Source organism: Pinus tabuliformis, chromosome 3_2 (assembly GCF_031772625.1).
Source record: "Pinus tabuliformis cultivar Carrire ecotype Pingquan chromosome 3_2, CPIR1, whole genome shotgun sequence".
Lineage (NCBI taxonomy): Eukaryota > Viridiplantae > Streptophyta > Pinopsida > Pinales > Pinaceae > Pinus > Pinus tabuliformis.
Genome location: NC_142302.1, coordinates 643,112,051 through 643,129,063, shown reverse-complemented (window position 1 = coordinate 643,129,063; position 17,013 = coordinate 643,112,051).

The following is a 17,013-nucleotide window of genomic DNA, read 5'->3' as shown; positions in this document are numbered from 1 at the left end:
CTCATATAGATCAATATTGGTATGGCTTCCCAATATTGGCAATGATGGGTATAAACCTATAAGCAGAGACTTCTTCATTCTTATATGCACTTAGCATTATGTATGGATATCACTGCTCAAATAGCTTGAGTATGGTATTGCTATGTTCTAATTACAGCAGTATATGAATATATAGAAGTGCATCCATCAGTTCAGTAGATGACTGCGCTTCCGGTTGCGCCACGCAATCCGCCCTTTTTCAATGTATATTCATTGAGTTGACATTGTATTCAGAGCAGTAAGACCGTATATTCAGGCTACAATGCTCAAGTTATATGGTATTAGGAATCCTATATGAGAATGATGTCATATTGGTGGGTTGCGTCCAGGTTGCGTCCAGGTTGCGTCCAGGTTGCGTGCAGGTTGCGTGCAGGTTGCGTCCAGGTTGCGTCCAGGTTGCGCGATTCCGGGGGGCCGCAACCTCAAATGGCAGGAATCGTTTTTTTAACCCGGAATCGCGCCACCTCAAAAACGGAATCGCGCTTCCAGTGTGGATTCCGGGACGCTTCGCTCCGATCCGCGATTCTGGGTTTGGATCCGGCGGGGGGGGGGGCGATTCCTGCAACACTGGGCCTCTCTATTGTGCTCTAAATTTTCCAATGATCTCATGGCTTTTCGAATGATTTCAGGATTTGTATTTGTGCAAGGCCCTACATCAAATCCAGGGATTTGTGCAAGGTGATACTTCAATCTGTAAACCCCCCCTGACATATGCTGCCCACACAACTTGCAAGACAAGTTTATTCTATCAAACCCTCCATCAGGTTCACCAAATTCCCACAGAGGGTCCAATTTCCTTGGCATGTTTGTAACTTGGTTGAACTCTGGATTCTTGAGTTTTAAATTTGTAAGATGAAGTTTGACTTTGAACTTTGAACTTTGAAGTTGAATGGTGAACCTATGGCAAAATAAGGATTACAATTTACAAGTTACAAACTTACAATTTACAAAAACTAAAAAAAAAATTACATACATGAGTAACATGACAAAACACATGGAATTTTTGACAATTTAAGTTTTTAACAAACAAAATCAAAAATCAAAAACCCCATCAAATCAATTCAAAAATATTTGATAACCCATTGAATTATTTTGATAAACAATGGGTTATCCAGATTCCAAACCCAACCAAAAACATAAAAAAAAAAATCAAAACAAAGTTACAAAACACAAAATTTTGGTGCCCATACCGGTTTGATGGAGAAAATTCGTCTCCTCCTTAGCTCTCAATCCGTTTTTCTCCTCCAATCAGCTGATTCAGCTCCCAAACGACCAAGCTTTCTTTGCTAGGTCACTCCAAAACCCCGTCGTTGTCGTTGTCTGTGCAAATGATTTTCCAAAAATCATGTTTTTGGTCTTATAAAAGCGTTGTCAGCATGGCCCGCGATAAATTCATATCAAATTTTGATTTTTAGAAAAAAATTGCGGTTATTTCAAAAAATCACGGTTTTTTCATAAAAATCGTTGGGAAAAAAAAAAAAAAACAAAACAAAAAAAAAACTTGTAATTATCGCGCGATTTTCGCATCACTGCATTTTACTTCCGGTTTGTAGGCCCCACTTTCATAATTGGAACTTGGAGGTTAGGTCATATCATAGTGACACTCAACTCATGTTTACCCTAGAGAGCTTGTCAAAGTGCGTAAATATGGAAGGAGTAGTTATAACAATTGATGTCCATGACTCGCACTTTCGGCCTTGAGAATCTCTCCTCTAGTGGATCTCAAGGGTTATTATAAACACTAATTTTTCATCCATGGTTGGGGATTTATGGCTTTCGACTAAAATTTTCTTGGATCCCCTATAACCTCCTACAAATACCTAAAGAAACATGCTCTAATACCAATATGATGTATAAATTGTTGTGGATATTTTAGTCTATAATTCGCCACAATATATCTATTAAAATAAACAAACAATTGTACTATGAAGGGTTAATTCCTTTTACTTTCCAGAGTTATTATTATTATTTTGTTAGGTGTGCAATGGATAAAATGCTTAAAATAGAGAACAATAAAACACAATTACACATCAACCACAATGAGCACGAACCTATGCTTTAGAAACTCTAACAGGAGAAAACCTAGCTAGAAGTTGAGGTTGCTCTGCTCTGTTTTGTCTAGAATGGAATGATGCAAGCATAAAGGAGAAGGCACTCCCTATGGAGTTAGTTGAGACCTATGGCCTATGGGTTGCTATAAAATAAAAAACCCCTTTGTTCTGCTCCCCCAACTACTTTGCCTGTTTTACTATGGAACAAAATGCAAACAAATATACTGGCACCCCTTTTATTCCTAGTGGCCTGGTTATAACACAGATTGATAGCCAACTAGGGGTTAAGTTTGACTTGTTCCACTCTTAACTGAAGTTACAACTTTGGTCTTTATAGAGTCTTCTTTATAGTTTTCATGTGGCTAGCCCCTTTTTCCATGAGTAATGGAGTTAACATGACATCCTCTAGAATCATGGTGGTCATTCACGATATGTCAACTTCTGGGAGGCATAACTTTTGCATCTGATCTCCAATTAATGCCTTTCTTGCATTGTTGGAAAGGTCTTTGAGTGTAAAATAGTGTCGCGAGGTGTGGTGCTTAAGCAAGAAAGTTTTACCCCAAAAAACATTATTTAAGGCCTTAAACTAGCCTCAAAAGGTTTTAGATCCAAATTTTTGAAACTAGTTCTCGTCGATAAAACTACTCCTCTAAGTTGATTCCTTCAATTTTTCCTCTTTGAGAGCATGAAGGTGGATGACAAATTATATAGTGATCAAATCCAGAAAACTGATGGTGCATAAGCAATCCCCAAATTTTGTGCTTTAAAATAAGAATGTGATTTCCAAATGGACTAATACCTCTACCCAACATGTCATATTATCCTTCAACCCACACCTTTTTTACAAGAATGGAACAACGTCATAGGTGTGCCTTTACCTTGTCATATAGATCCTTGGTCACATACATATAAAACAACTTTCCACGCTTTTGTCACCAATCCCTATAGAATAGGACTTGACCCACAAAACTGTATATTCAAGTGAATATTCAAGGATCATGCTATAGAGGCCCTCTAAAATCAATTTATCTGAATTGTTGAGCTCTTAGGTTCCCAATTAAGAGCATGCAAGTAGTGCCATTGTTGGCGATTTTGATTCCATGAATCCTTCTAGGAAAGGAGACATTTGCTTGCCACCCCTTTGCTAGCAAATCTAGGCTAAAGACCAACCTGATAATGAGGGAATGAAAATAGGAACGTCTAAATCAGCTACATTGAGAAATCCTAGTGCCTAGTAAGAAAACCAGACAATTTGCCAAGTGATCTACAACCTCTTAATTGAGCCACAACCTAAAATAACAAATGCCTAAGAACTCCCAACCAATGTTGCAGAGTGGTTCCAACCTCATCAGACTTCATATGGAGAAAATAGAATTTCATATCCCATTCAAAATTCAACAAACTTAACAATTTTCAGGATCAATGGGATTGTGGTGTTTCATTGGATTATTTCATGTATGAAGGCATGTGATTGTCATTTAATCAAGAGCACCGAGCCCTATATGTACCGAAGTGTTGGTGTTGTTGATTGTTGAACTCCTTTGTCATGGGCTTAGCAAAATTGTACCCTTCACTCAAGTCAAAATCATTGATCATGCATGTTAAGCTTTCTCTACCATATTATATGGCTTGGATTGTAGGAATTTACAGGGTAAGTTCCTCAGAAAGAATACCAAGAGGACACCGCTCACAACCAGATCTCAAATCAATACACCAGTATTTTTGACGTGGTTAAAACCCTCAGAGTGCAAGGAGGGAAACAGTCCACGGCCTGTCCCAACGTGGGTACAGACAATTTATTAATCAAAGAATGAAAATTTACATAAGCTTCTCTCATGCACGGATTACCCGAACAATGACCCTCCATGCGCTTTAAATAGAACTCATGGACCAATCGGGTGTCAAGCCACGGATCAAGTGTCGGTAATACCGAGGTGAGAGTGAACCGTCGGATCACTACATATCGTGACCGTCGGATTGTAAGTTACAAAATGTACAACGGTAAAGAAACACACTTTACCTAACTCTAACCTAACTCTATACTAGACCAAGTTGAACTTAACTATATCCTATGTGTCGGAATATCCTAACATCCCCCCTTAAGAACAACTTGGGATAGGATTGAAGGATTTACAAATATGACACAATAGGAGAAGGAAGGAGGCACTAGAGCCTATCCCCCCTTAGTGACAACTTCCTGAACTCCAAGCATATATCGAAGTTTAGTGAACTTCGCCTCTGTGAGAGCCTTTGTGAAGATGTCTGCAACCTGATCATCTGTTGGACAATATTGCACTTCAAGAACATGGTCATGAATGAGCTTTCTGATGAAGTGCATGTGTAGTTCAATGTGTTTGCTGCGCTGATGCTGGACTGGATCTTTGCATAGCTGAATGGCACTTTGATTATCACACCAAAGTGTGGTTGGATGCTGCTGCTCAAAGCCAAACTCTGATAGGATCTGACGAAGCCACAAGGCTTCCTTACTAGCTTCCACGGCACCACGATACTCTGCTTCTGCTGATGAAAGAGAAATGGCAGCCTGTTTCTTACAAGCCCATGTAATAGGTCCTGAACCAAGAGTGAAGACATAACCGGCAGTAGACTTCCGATCATCAAGGTCACCAGCCCAATCAGAATCAGTGAAACCAACTAACAGAGGAGCTGCTTTGGCACTGTAATGAATCCCAAGCTGTATTGTACCTCGAACATAACGAAGTATTCTTTTAGCTGCTTTCCAATGACTTTCACGGGGGTTTTGCATAAAACGAGCAACAAGGCCAACAGCAAAGGAAAGATCAGGACGAGTATGGGTTAAATACAAGAGTTTTCCGACAAGTTGACGGTATAAGGTAGCATCAACTTCAGGAGAAGTACAAGAGACTGAAAGTTTGACTCCAGACTGAAAGGGAGAAGTGGCTGGCTTACAGTCTTCCATGTGAAAATGACGAAGAATATCACAAGCATACTTGGACTGGGAAAGAAAAATACCCTCTTGGGATTGCAAGACTTGAAGACCGAGAAAATAGTGTAAGTGTCCTAAGTCTGTCATTTCAAATTTCTTTTTAAGGCTGGACTTCACATGGTTTATAAGGTTGGGATCACTACCAGTAAGAATAAGATCATCAACATAAAGAACAAGGATGATGAGAGAGTTGCCCACTTTCTTGGTGTAGACAGTATTGTCAGAATGACACCTAGAAAAGCCAGATTCTAAAAGAAAGCTATCCATTTTGGCATACCAAGCTCGAGGAGCTTGCTTGAGGCCATAAAGGGATTTCTTAAGTCGACAAACGAGGCTGGAGTCTGTTTGTATGAAGCCAATGGGTTGTTCCATATAGATTTCTTCCTGCAAGTCACCATGCAAGAAGGCAGATTTAACATCCATTTGATGGACTTCCCATTTTAAAGAGGCAGCAAGGTGGTAAATACTCGGAATATCCTAACATGGATTAGGCCATTTGATCAAACTTGGGCAATGTTGACTAATATTCCTAGAGAATCGAAGTCAAGGCAAAGGCTAGACAAGAGAAGAGGAATCTAGATTCTAGATGGTTGATGCTGGAATAATTAATCATTGATGTACAATGAATGCCATATTTATCTTGATTTACGTAAAAATATGCATGTTTTCATGTCTTCTACAACTAATTTGTGTACAATGAATGCCATATTTATCTTGATTTATGTAAAAATATGCATGTTTTCATGTCTTCTACAACTAATTTGTTATTTTGGATGTTTTTTTAATATAATTGCACTATATATATATATATATATATAGTAGACACTTCCGAGACGCTTCGCTTCCTAGATTTTTGGGAAATGACACTTCCATGGATCCGCTTCCAAAAAATGTTCCTGCTTCGTGCAACATTGCTCCCAATCATGTTAGACAGCTGGAAATGATCTTTAATGCCCTAAGCATGACGAGCTTGTTGATTTGTGTGTTGAACTAACACTTGACAAGGAGTAACTCCCTCCACAATGCACTACCCTTTTACCAGCAAGAACTAAGTTGCACTCTTATGCCAAGAAGCCACAGCCCCCCTTGATTCCTTAGTAATGTGCATACATCTCTACTGCCAAAGAAAGACCTTTTTTAATCTCTACTTACTCTGGACAGAGCTTTTATGAATGTGCTTCAATTATTTGTATGTTTCCAGAGAAGGGAACATTCAGGATAATTTGTAGATGTGTCCAGCTGTGAAAATCTGGTCAATAATTATAACCTTTCCTACAAGAGGAAAATTAAGGTGAATCCAAGCTTGGAGTTCAATCTAAAATTTGACCATAACCCGCTGACATTGATAAGCAAGAGAAAGTTGCAAGTGCAAACCAAATGGGATTTTCAGGTATTGACTAATGTCACTAGGATTGATAAGTTTCCACTGATAAGTTTCTCACTAACAACTTCCCAAGTTTCTTCTGAGAAATTGTCCAATCGTGAAAGAGTAACCTCCAGAGATTGCTAAGTCAATTCAAGGGTTATTATCGCATAATCTGCAAAGTGAACCTTGTTGAATAGAACACTGCTGGTGATTATATTCCAACAACACAACATGCACACTATCTCTAGCCAATGCCCAAGTGAAAAGGAATGCTAGTGACCACGGATAAACTGAAACAACCCCAACCAGTCCAACATGTTATGAGTGAAGTACGATTCAATTTTGTGATACTATATGAAGTCAGTTTTCATGGAAAATGCCTTCTGTCCAAAGTTTCACACCCATTCATGCTCCTCTCAGGAAATTACAAGACTATCAAGAATAAATCTGCCCTTAATAAAAACAAGTGTCCTCCTTGAATAGCCCATTTCTAAAAGACACGACCTTTCATATATGACAATCTATAGTGATGAATATTTTTTTACCGTTGTTATACTGATACTAGTGACATAATGATATGATTATTTTTCCATCAGGGTTATAATTTTTTTTTAATGCAATTTTTCTACTATGATAACTCCTCATCCACATTTAATATATCCCTCTTTCGCATGCTATAACAACAATCAACATTCAATGAGGATGTTGCACTTGATCTCAGCATTGTGTTCTTTCTATGGAGGGTTGGATGTCCATAAATTAAAACGATGTTGCATCACATAGCAACTAAGGGCAAGGAAGAAGACGATGTGCAGCAAAATTTATGATTTCTACATATTGTTTCCTTAGTTCCCCTAGTTGGGCTTATTCAAAATATGGCACACTAAAATATGAAATCACCTACAAAAGAATCCCCAAGGGGTAGATATTTACTCTCCCAGTTTTACTATGATTCCCTTTATTTTTTATTTTTTTCGGGGAATAGTTAATAGTGCTTATAGAAACATACATCTTATCCACTTATCTGTGGCATCAAAATCACCCAGGACTTGCACCTGGCCTCATCCTTACATGGGGAGTTTTGAAACTGGGTCTCGGTGTTAATACAGGCCTGATCACCTTGCTGCTTGCTGCTAGACTCCCATGGGCCAACTCCTTTTAAACTTTTGGTCAAACTGCTAGGAACATATGGACCCCGTGTCTCTCATTCACTAGAAATCCTTTTTAAGAATTTAGTCAAATTGCTATCATCTTGAAACAAAGTGTATCTTGTTTTAATGGTGCATTTAAGATGAGTGCTTACTATGGTCAGCCAATTGATTTGAGCGTAACAGCTTGTTGGATGATGAGGTCGCTTGCTCTAACTAATACAACAATATATTTGAGCCGAGAGGCTCATTCTACAACCCAGTGTGAAGGGGATGTGTAAGTATGTCCGTCCTCAACTTGGAGTTGTCACGTGTCTCTCCTAAAAAAAATCTCTATATAGAACAGCAATGTCGGCTATAATAAAAAAGAAAAAAAATTATGCTATGCATTTTTAATTAGTTGTCCATATGACCTAATATAATTTCAAAAAATATGTGAGTAAAATGTTTAAACATTATATATTGTATGTTGTATAAAATAAAATATCCAATGTGGGTTATTAATAAAATATTTTAATATGAATTAATATTGACATATAATTAAAATATATTAATAAAAAAACATTTTAATGTGCGTTGATAAAATGGCTCAATACACATATTATGTAATCTCTATAGTATTCAAAAATACAATTTAAACAATAAAAAAATACACGTTTTTTGCACTCTAAAATAAGTTTGCACATTATGAAATTTGATCCCTCTCGGCTCATGTTAGATCCGTGCTTCAGATGGATCTATGCTGGTTACTCTAAATATCAGATTATTTAAAACTGTTTCCTTCTGAGAACTCACTTCACACATTATGGATATTGAGAACATCTTAACATGCCTAAAAATTAAACTGGGAATCTTGAGAAAGTTGAAATTTAATGTCTGAGTTTGCAAATTATGATGATGTAGTTCCTAAGACAAACAAGAAAATTACCTGAAATTTTATTATGTTGGTTCTTGTCAGAAAAGGGGTACAAATAGCAGTGCAGTATTATTTGGCAACAGATTCCACTTTCTTGCTTAATGATTTGCTATCTTATACTCAAAATAATGTTCATGTGACTCCTCTTTGGCAGGCATGGTATGATGCTAGAGTCATCTCGATTGATAGGAAGCCCCATCAACCTTCCTGTGCTTGCAAGTTTTATGTGAAATTTTATCGTGCTTGTATAGAAGATGTGCTTGATATTGAGCACCGGCCACTAGTTGCAAGCAAGAAAACAAAACTTGGGATTGAGAAACTTAGTGTTTTGCAAGCACCATATCAGTTGAATGTGCAGCCCAATCTGACTGACAAAGTAGAGTTTTGGGGTGGAGATTCTTCATCACTACGTATGCCAGCACTTATTAATGAATCTATAAAATCACAGATTGCAAAACTCATTTCATCATCTCTTAAACAGGGAATTGTTGCTGAAATCAATTTAAGACTATTGAAGGAAAGTGATCTTCATCGCTATATGCATGAGGATGATACATTTTACATCAGTGACCAGGAGGACCATGATAACTTGTTTGGTCGAAAATTTCAAAGGAAAGAAGATGGCAATTGTATTCTGATTGAGGAACAAGAAAGCATGATAGCTATGCAATCCAATAAACATTCAAGATATGTTGTCTTTTGTGCAGATAATTTGTATACATCTCAGTTAAGTTTACAACCAGATGAGAATGGAGCTTCAGGGCAATTTTCTAGGAAGTCAAAGAGACCTAGAGAGTTTCAAGGTGGAAGTATTTGCTTGAGGAGGTCTGAAAGACTTAAAAGAAAGAAGAATCTTGTATCTGAAGTACAAAAGAACAAACCAGTAAAGAAACATTATGGAAGAAATCAAGGGTTTACTGGAAAGTCAAAAGAATTTAAGCAGCATCAGCGTAAAGATGATTTGACAATCAAATGCCCATCACATGCCTCAAGGAAGAACCGCAAAGATATTGCTTCCTCTGGGGAGTCCTGCCATTTACTAGCACAAGGCGAAGAAATTGAATATGCTCAGCAGAAACAAAAAATTGTAGTTCGGGGAAGATCCACATCAAAGAGATTGAGAGATCCCCACATTGAGACACTTGACTCAAGGAAGTCCAAGTGTTTATGTGAACACGGCAAACAATTTGAAAATGGACATAAAAGCCATATTGCCACTCAGGTAGAAGGAAATGAGCAAACAGAGAAGGAAAACATGGGGAAACAGTTATTGACAGAGAAGGTGGAAGAGTCTGATGCTACAGAATGTAAGGGGATTGATGTGAATAGTGAGAAACCATGTCAAGAGATTAATACTACAGATATTAAGGAAATCAATACTATGAGTGAGACGCAGGAAGTGACTGCAGGGATGTTCGATATGAATGAATCTGGAGGAATAATAAGCAATACAAACTCAGGGATTTCTACAAAATCAGATAACTCAAACAGTGAGATTGAAATTTCAAAATATCTGAAGGACAGAGTGAAGCATAGAGGGGACATTCCACATGCAGCAATGTTTCCATGTTCAAGGAAAGATGACAATAATCTCAATCTTAGTCCAGGGAGGAGTAATATTCATTTCGAGTCTATTTTAACAAGTAAAGGGGAATCTGCAATGAAAGGTTTAGTGGAGGATAATGTGAAAGAAAAGTTTCAACATTTCTCTGGAAGCACAGAAATTGAAATTGATAAACCATCGGCTCCTTTCCTGGCTAGTTGTTCAATGGTAGAGAAGAAAGTTGAGATCCATGATGATATGATATCTGACTTGAGGATCAATGGCGATGGCTTGAATTTTAGTGGCACTATAGAAGAGGATAACTCAGTTCTTAAAAGTTTCTGGATGGAAATGGATCAGGCTTTCTATAGAGATGGAAATAATCTCAGTCTTAGCCCAGAGAAGACTAGTATTCATTGCAAGCCTATTTTAACAGATAATGTGGAGTACAGAGAGATAGGTTTAGTAGAGAATAACATTAAAGAAAGGCTTCAATGCCCTTTTGCACACATAGCAAATGAAATTGATAAACCCTCAGTTCCTATCTTGGCTAGATGTCCAACGATAGAGAGGAAAGCTCAAGTCCATGGAGATTTGATATCTGATCTCAGGATCAATGAGGATTGCCTGAACTTTATTGGCATATTAGAAGAGGAAAACTCAGTCCTCAAGAATCTTTGGGAACAAATGGAGCATACTTCAGATGGGGATGAGAATAATTCTGATCTTAGTCCAGAGAGGAGTAATATTTGCTGTGGGCCTGTTTTAACAGCTAAAGTGGACTCCACAAAGAAAGATTTAGTGGAAAATAGCATAATAGACAGATTTCAACCTGAGTCTACAAGCACAATAGTTGAAATTGATGAATCCTCGGTTCCCATCTTGGGTAGATGTGCAATAGTAGAGAAGAAAATGGAGGTCCATGAAGATATGATATCTGATTTAAGGATCAATGAAGATAGCCTGAATTTCCATGCAATTATAAAAGAGGAAAACTCAGATTTGAAGGGCCTCTCGAAAGAAACGGAACAGATTTCACATGGGGATGAAAATAGTCTCAATATTAGTACAGAGGATACTGATATTAATTGTAAGCCTTGTCTGGTCCTTGAAGATCTGATATCTGATTTAAGGATCAAAGAAGATGGCCTGAATTCCCATGGCATTATGAAAGAGAAAAACTCAGATTTTAAGGCTCTTTCAAAAGAAATGTGGCAGATTTCACACGGGGATGAAAATAATCTCAATCTTAGTTCAGAGAGGACTAAAATTGCACATAAGCCTATTTCAGTCCATGAAGATCTCATATTTGATTTAAGGATTAATGCAGATGGCGTGAATTTCCATGGCATTATAAAAGAGGAAAATTCAGATTCTGAGAATCTTTTGGAAGAAATGGAGCAGATGTCATGTGAGGATGAAAATAATCTCAATCGTAGTCCAGAGAGGACTGATATTGATAGTGAGCCTATTTTGGTCCATGAGGATCTGAAATCTGATTTAAGGATCAATAATGCTCACAAGCCTAATTCGCTCCATGAAAATCTCATATCTGATTTAAGGATTAATGCATATGGCCTGAATTTCCATGGCATTGTAAAAGAGGAAAATTCAGATTCTGAGAATTGTTTGGAAGAAATGGAGCAGATGTCATGTGAGGATGAAAATGATCTCAATCGTAGTCCAGAGAGGACTAATAGTGAGCCTATTTTGGTCCATGAGAGTCCGATATCTGATTTAAGGATCAATATTGCTCATAAACCTATTTCTGTCCATGAAGATCTCATATCTGTTTTAAGGATTAATGCAGATGGCCTGAATTTCCATGGCATTATAAAAGAGGAAAATTCAGATTCTAAGAATCTTTTGGAAGAAATGGAGCAAATGTCATGTGAGGATGAAAATACACTCAATCGTAGTCCAGAGAGGACTAATATTGATAGTGAGCATATTTTGGTCTGTGAGAATCTGATATCTGATTTAAGGATCAATACAGATGACCTGAATTCCCGTGAATAAAAAAGGAAAATTCAGATTATGAGAGTCTTTGGAAAGAAATGGAGAATATGTCATATGGGGATGAAAGTAATTTCAATCTTAGTCCAGATAGGACTAATACTGATTGTAAGCCTATTTTTACAGCTAAAAGTGAGTCCACAAAGAAAAACTTAATGGACAATAACATCAAAAAAACATTTCAACAGGTCTCTGCAAGCATAGAATCTGAAAATGTTAAACCCTCAATTCCTATCTTGGCTAGATGGTCTACATTAGAGAAGAAAATTGAGGTCCATGAAGATATGATATCGGATTTAAGGATCAATGATGATGAATTGAATTTTGATAGAATTTTAAAAGAAGAAAACACAGACCTCAACAATCTTTGGAAAGAAATGGAGCAGATTTCACCTAGGCATCTACTTCTATCAGCAAGCATGGTATGTGATAAAACTACCATACTTATCTGCTTGGAAATATTCTTCCTTATTTTTACTTTGAATACACTGCTGGTAAGTCTACTGATTTTATACGTGTACTTTAGAATATGAAGGCATGTGATATGCTTTATGTGGTTACAATTCATGAAATCTAATAGATGCAAAATGCTTCCCACCTCCCCTTCCCTTCCCCCAAACCCATAGAAGATAAGATCTTCATGCACTTAAGAATGGAATTTTTCAAACAGTGGTTGGAAGGATGTTCTTGAAATGGATAGAGGAAATTGATCTGTAACTTGCATGGTTGCTTGGATACAAGTGTACTTAAACTGGCATTATTTCAACTTTCTAGTTATCAATGAACTAAGAGGCAAAAGATCCCATGGGAGGTTTCTGTTGTAGCATAGTTAATTACTCTTTTCTAAGTGTCGGAAATTTTATGGGTGGTGATTGGTTTTGCCATTATCGAAGTTTATGATAAATTTGTTCATATAGAAATTGAAATTTCAGCAATGCCAAGTGGCACTGAAAGTCTTGCAATGGCTTGAAAAAATGAAGAGATTGCCTCATTTTTTTTTTTCACATTTACTTCCATTTCAATGCAACTCTAAAAACTAGGGATTTCAACAAAGTAGGCTAGAATAAGATTTTCATCTACAGTTTTTCTTCAATGTATATATTATCCAATGCATTCCATGTACACTAGCATTTTTTTCTATTTCCTTGAATCTTTCCATATTCATGATCTCATCTATGACCATTATATTTCATATGTGAGTGTGAAGAATAGGACATGAAGAATATTTAGCAAGACTTCTGGAAAGGAAAATATTTCACTAGATAATGTTTGTTCCTCAGCATAGTAATAACTCGTAGAAACACACAATCATGGACAGTTACTGTTCAGCTCTGGACACGGTTCCAGACTAAAACTCCACTTATTATCCAATCTCCAACTACTCTTAGAAGTGGGTTACTGGGTGCAAGGATTCACAACCATATATATATATATATATGAGTACAATTCAAAATATGATTAATATGAGTTCAATTAAAGAAATTAGCCTGGCAATAGGCAATGCAAGAGAGAAAAGACACCGTTAGGCTTCTAAATCTGGAAATTACCATACATCTAATATTCAGTAGTCTCCAGATTATGTTGTAAGTGGCATGTGATTGCAAGGCACATCTTGGAGAAGACACTATGATTGCATATGATAGTTTTGAGAAATTTAAGGCATCCTGTCTTTTGAAGGGAAAAAAAAGGTCTGTAACTTTTGTTTGATTCCAGTTTTACTTGTAATTCTTCGGTGTTTTAAGCATTTTCCTTGCTTTGGTTTTCCCTACTTCTCAGTGGTTTCAGATAGGCCCCATCTTAAGCCTGGAAACCATGTGTATTCAGTTAAGAATGTGCTTCCAGCTTGTGAAAGCATTTTGGACACCAGAAGCTCAACAGTTTCTGCCCTTTTTGGAGACCACTAAGGATATTTGTCTATGGTCTCGGCAGGCTATTGGATGTATATTCTATGTTTAACAAAAGCATTTAGAAAATAAGGGGAAATAAAGAGGTTTTCTGTTTGTCAAAAATATTTTCAGTCTATTATTGAGCAACTGCTTATGGTATGAGCTGTGTGAAGGAATGAGTGTTACCCGCCAAAAAGTGGGTGACCAATAAAAAAAAAATTCTCGTCCTTATACAGCCAGCCAACCAGCATACCTATTGATCATTACATGCCATGATGCCAAGGTTAGTCATCTATTGGCAGGTAAATCAACCATTTTGTAATCATCTGCTGTCAATTGATGTTTCGTGCATACTAATAAGAATCAAGGGATGATCTGGGTGATTGACTGATCTTGATTGTATTCTTGTTCCCTTACTTCACCTAGGAGGTTATCCTTTGACTCTAATCCAGTGGGACCTCCTTTGAGACCTTAGGGTTTTAGGAAGGACACTACTGGGGATGCTTTGATTGAAGTAGGAAGGACACCACTGGGGACACTTTCCATCTTTCCCATTATTCCATTTCCATTATTTGGGCTGGTGGTCATTGGTCATGGGGATTGGCACCCTCTCATCCTCATGCTTGATTATGGACAATAAAACTTTGCCTTGAAGGTTGATGTAGCGAAAATAGAGTTAAAAGCATAAGAAAGCCATAATGAAATAAAAAGATAAAATGTAAAAAATAGTTCGGACATTTGATTAGCACGTGGCCAAAAGTGTAATATTCCGAATGGGGAAATTACAGGTATTTTCCTGAAATGCCTCTTGAACAACATCTTCACAACCAAATTCTCATAAATTTAACAGAACATTGCCATGTAAACTAAAGCAATTAGCATGCGGCAAACAAGTACACGATAAACTGGAAAACAATCTCAGCTTTATTGTTATAAGAAATGGGGTTACATGTAGATAAACTGAGAATAGATGAAACTAAAAGCTGGCCTCCAAGATAATCTGTTGCACTGTACTGGCCCTCCAAACTTACATGAACTGCACTACAAAGCTCTCCTGTGAATTTTGGATGAATTCACCTAGGGGAGATGGGTACTCACCCAATCCGACTAAGTCACCCAAGGGTTTCCGTCCCGAGGCTACAAATGAAATAGAGAACCGGGTTCTCAAACCTCTCACACAAGAAGAAATATCAAGTCCAAGATATCCTCTAATGGCCTCCTCTTTTATAGATCTGATGGACCCCTCTAGAAGCTCCTATTTTATTATTATTTTAATCATTGAGCACATTTCCCTCTTTTTATTTTAATTAAAAATATATTTTTTAATGTGGGAAAATGGTTAATTGGCCACCATACCTCCTCAAGCCACTAAAAATCACTTCTAACTATCCCATCCTGTAGATCTTTTCATTTCGGTTCCAACGAGCTATTACAATAAGGTGTTATGTCAAGTATTCCTCTTAGAATGCCACCTTAAGCGTAATTAATTGAGTGAGGCACAATAATAACCCCTGTGAAATTTGTATCTATTGCAACAACTAGAAATTATTCTCCTAACTAAAATTTTAATTATGCAGTGTATTTGCTCCTGTAAACAATGAATAAAATCACAACTGCAATTTTCACCATAAGAATACTGCGAAAAATAAAATATTGAAAACTGAGAAATTCTAGCACACACACAAGAATTTTGACACAATTATTTTTGGACAATTGTCTCCGGAAAAAAACCAATGCGGGAAAACCAGTGCAATAGATGAGGGTTTTATTATTATTCTTCAGCAACAAATCTAAGTACAATAATTTAGATGCCCAACTGACAATCTAATCTGAGGAAAATAATGGAAAAATTATTGTGAGAATTTTCTCTCACCCCACAACTAATTCCTGACACCGAAATTACATCCCTAGCCTCTGCGTTGAGCCTCCTGCGTCACCCTTTGCATAGAGCTTACTTTGGCCCTTTGAGAATTTTGGCCTTCCTTTCTTTGCCTCTTCCAAGGACTCGAAACCTTCCTCCTGGAATGTTGCTGCCCTCCTCTTCCACCTGCTTCTCACCCTTTGGCTCTATCTTCTCTACTGAGTTACTGCTACTGGGAAAATCTAGCTGCTTGGGCAACTGAGTATCTACATTGGTGTGTTCTCCATCACCTCATCGACCTCCTCTTATAATCCACTGTTGGAGCACCAACGACCAAAATTAAAACATAATTGATGGCTAGGATCATTTCTGGATCGATCCATGTGAGCTTCTAGATGATTCTCACCTTATCTCAATTAATACTGATTAATTAACCATATTCCCTAAGTTTAGACTTAGGAAATATTTAAAAAACGGTTAATAATCTAATTATGACACTTCTAGGCTGAATTTCCAGAAACGATTTTTGGGTTTTGGAGATCTCATGTATTCTAGCCCCTCCACCAAATTTCTTGGCTAGAACACATTCGATGCTACAAAAACGAATACTCACTCTTAGCGAGGAATGTGTTCTAGTGCTGCACATCCTGCCACAAGACCCTGTCTCTGCATCATCTTCTGTCACGCTGCTGATGTCTGGCTGTTGTTGCCTATAAACCGCTGCACAACTCTGATATATGTTGTTGCTGAACCCTAGTGTACTGCTACCAACACTGCATCTGTAATGCAACTCCCTCTCATCTGTTGTTGCTGCAACTGAGAATCATCCAAAGTAACCTGTCCCTGCTACTCAAACGAGTTCTCCACCATACCCATCTGTTCCTTGAAATAGACGAACTTAGCTCTCCCTAGAGATTTCGCGAGTATATCTGCAACCTGCTTTTCTGTGGGAACATATTGTAGCTGGACTGCTCCACGTTGTACACAATCTCTGATGAAATGACACTGAATATCGATGTGCTTCGACCTATCATGAAACACTGGAATCTCAGAGAGCTTTATGCAGAGTGAACACTGGAATCTCAGAGAGCTTTATGCAACTCTGATTATCACACTAGACACTGGTCGCCTCCATCCTTTGCCTGAACAAGCTTACTACAGCTTCCGAAGACATATAGCTTCGCACGTAGTTGTGTTGGCTGCAATATCCTCTGCTTTTGTA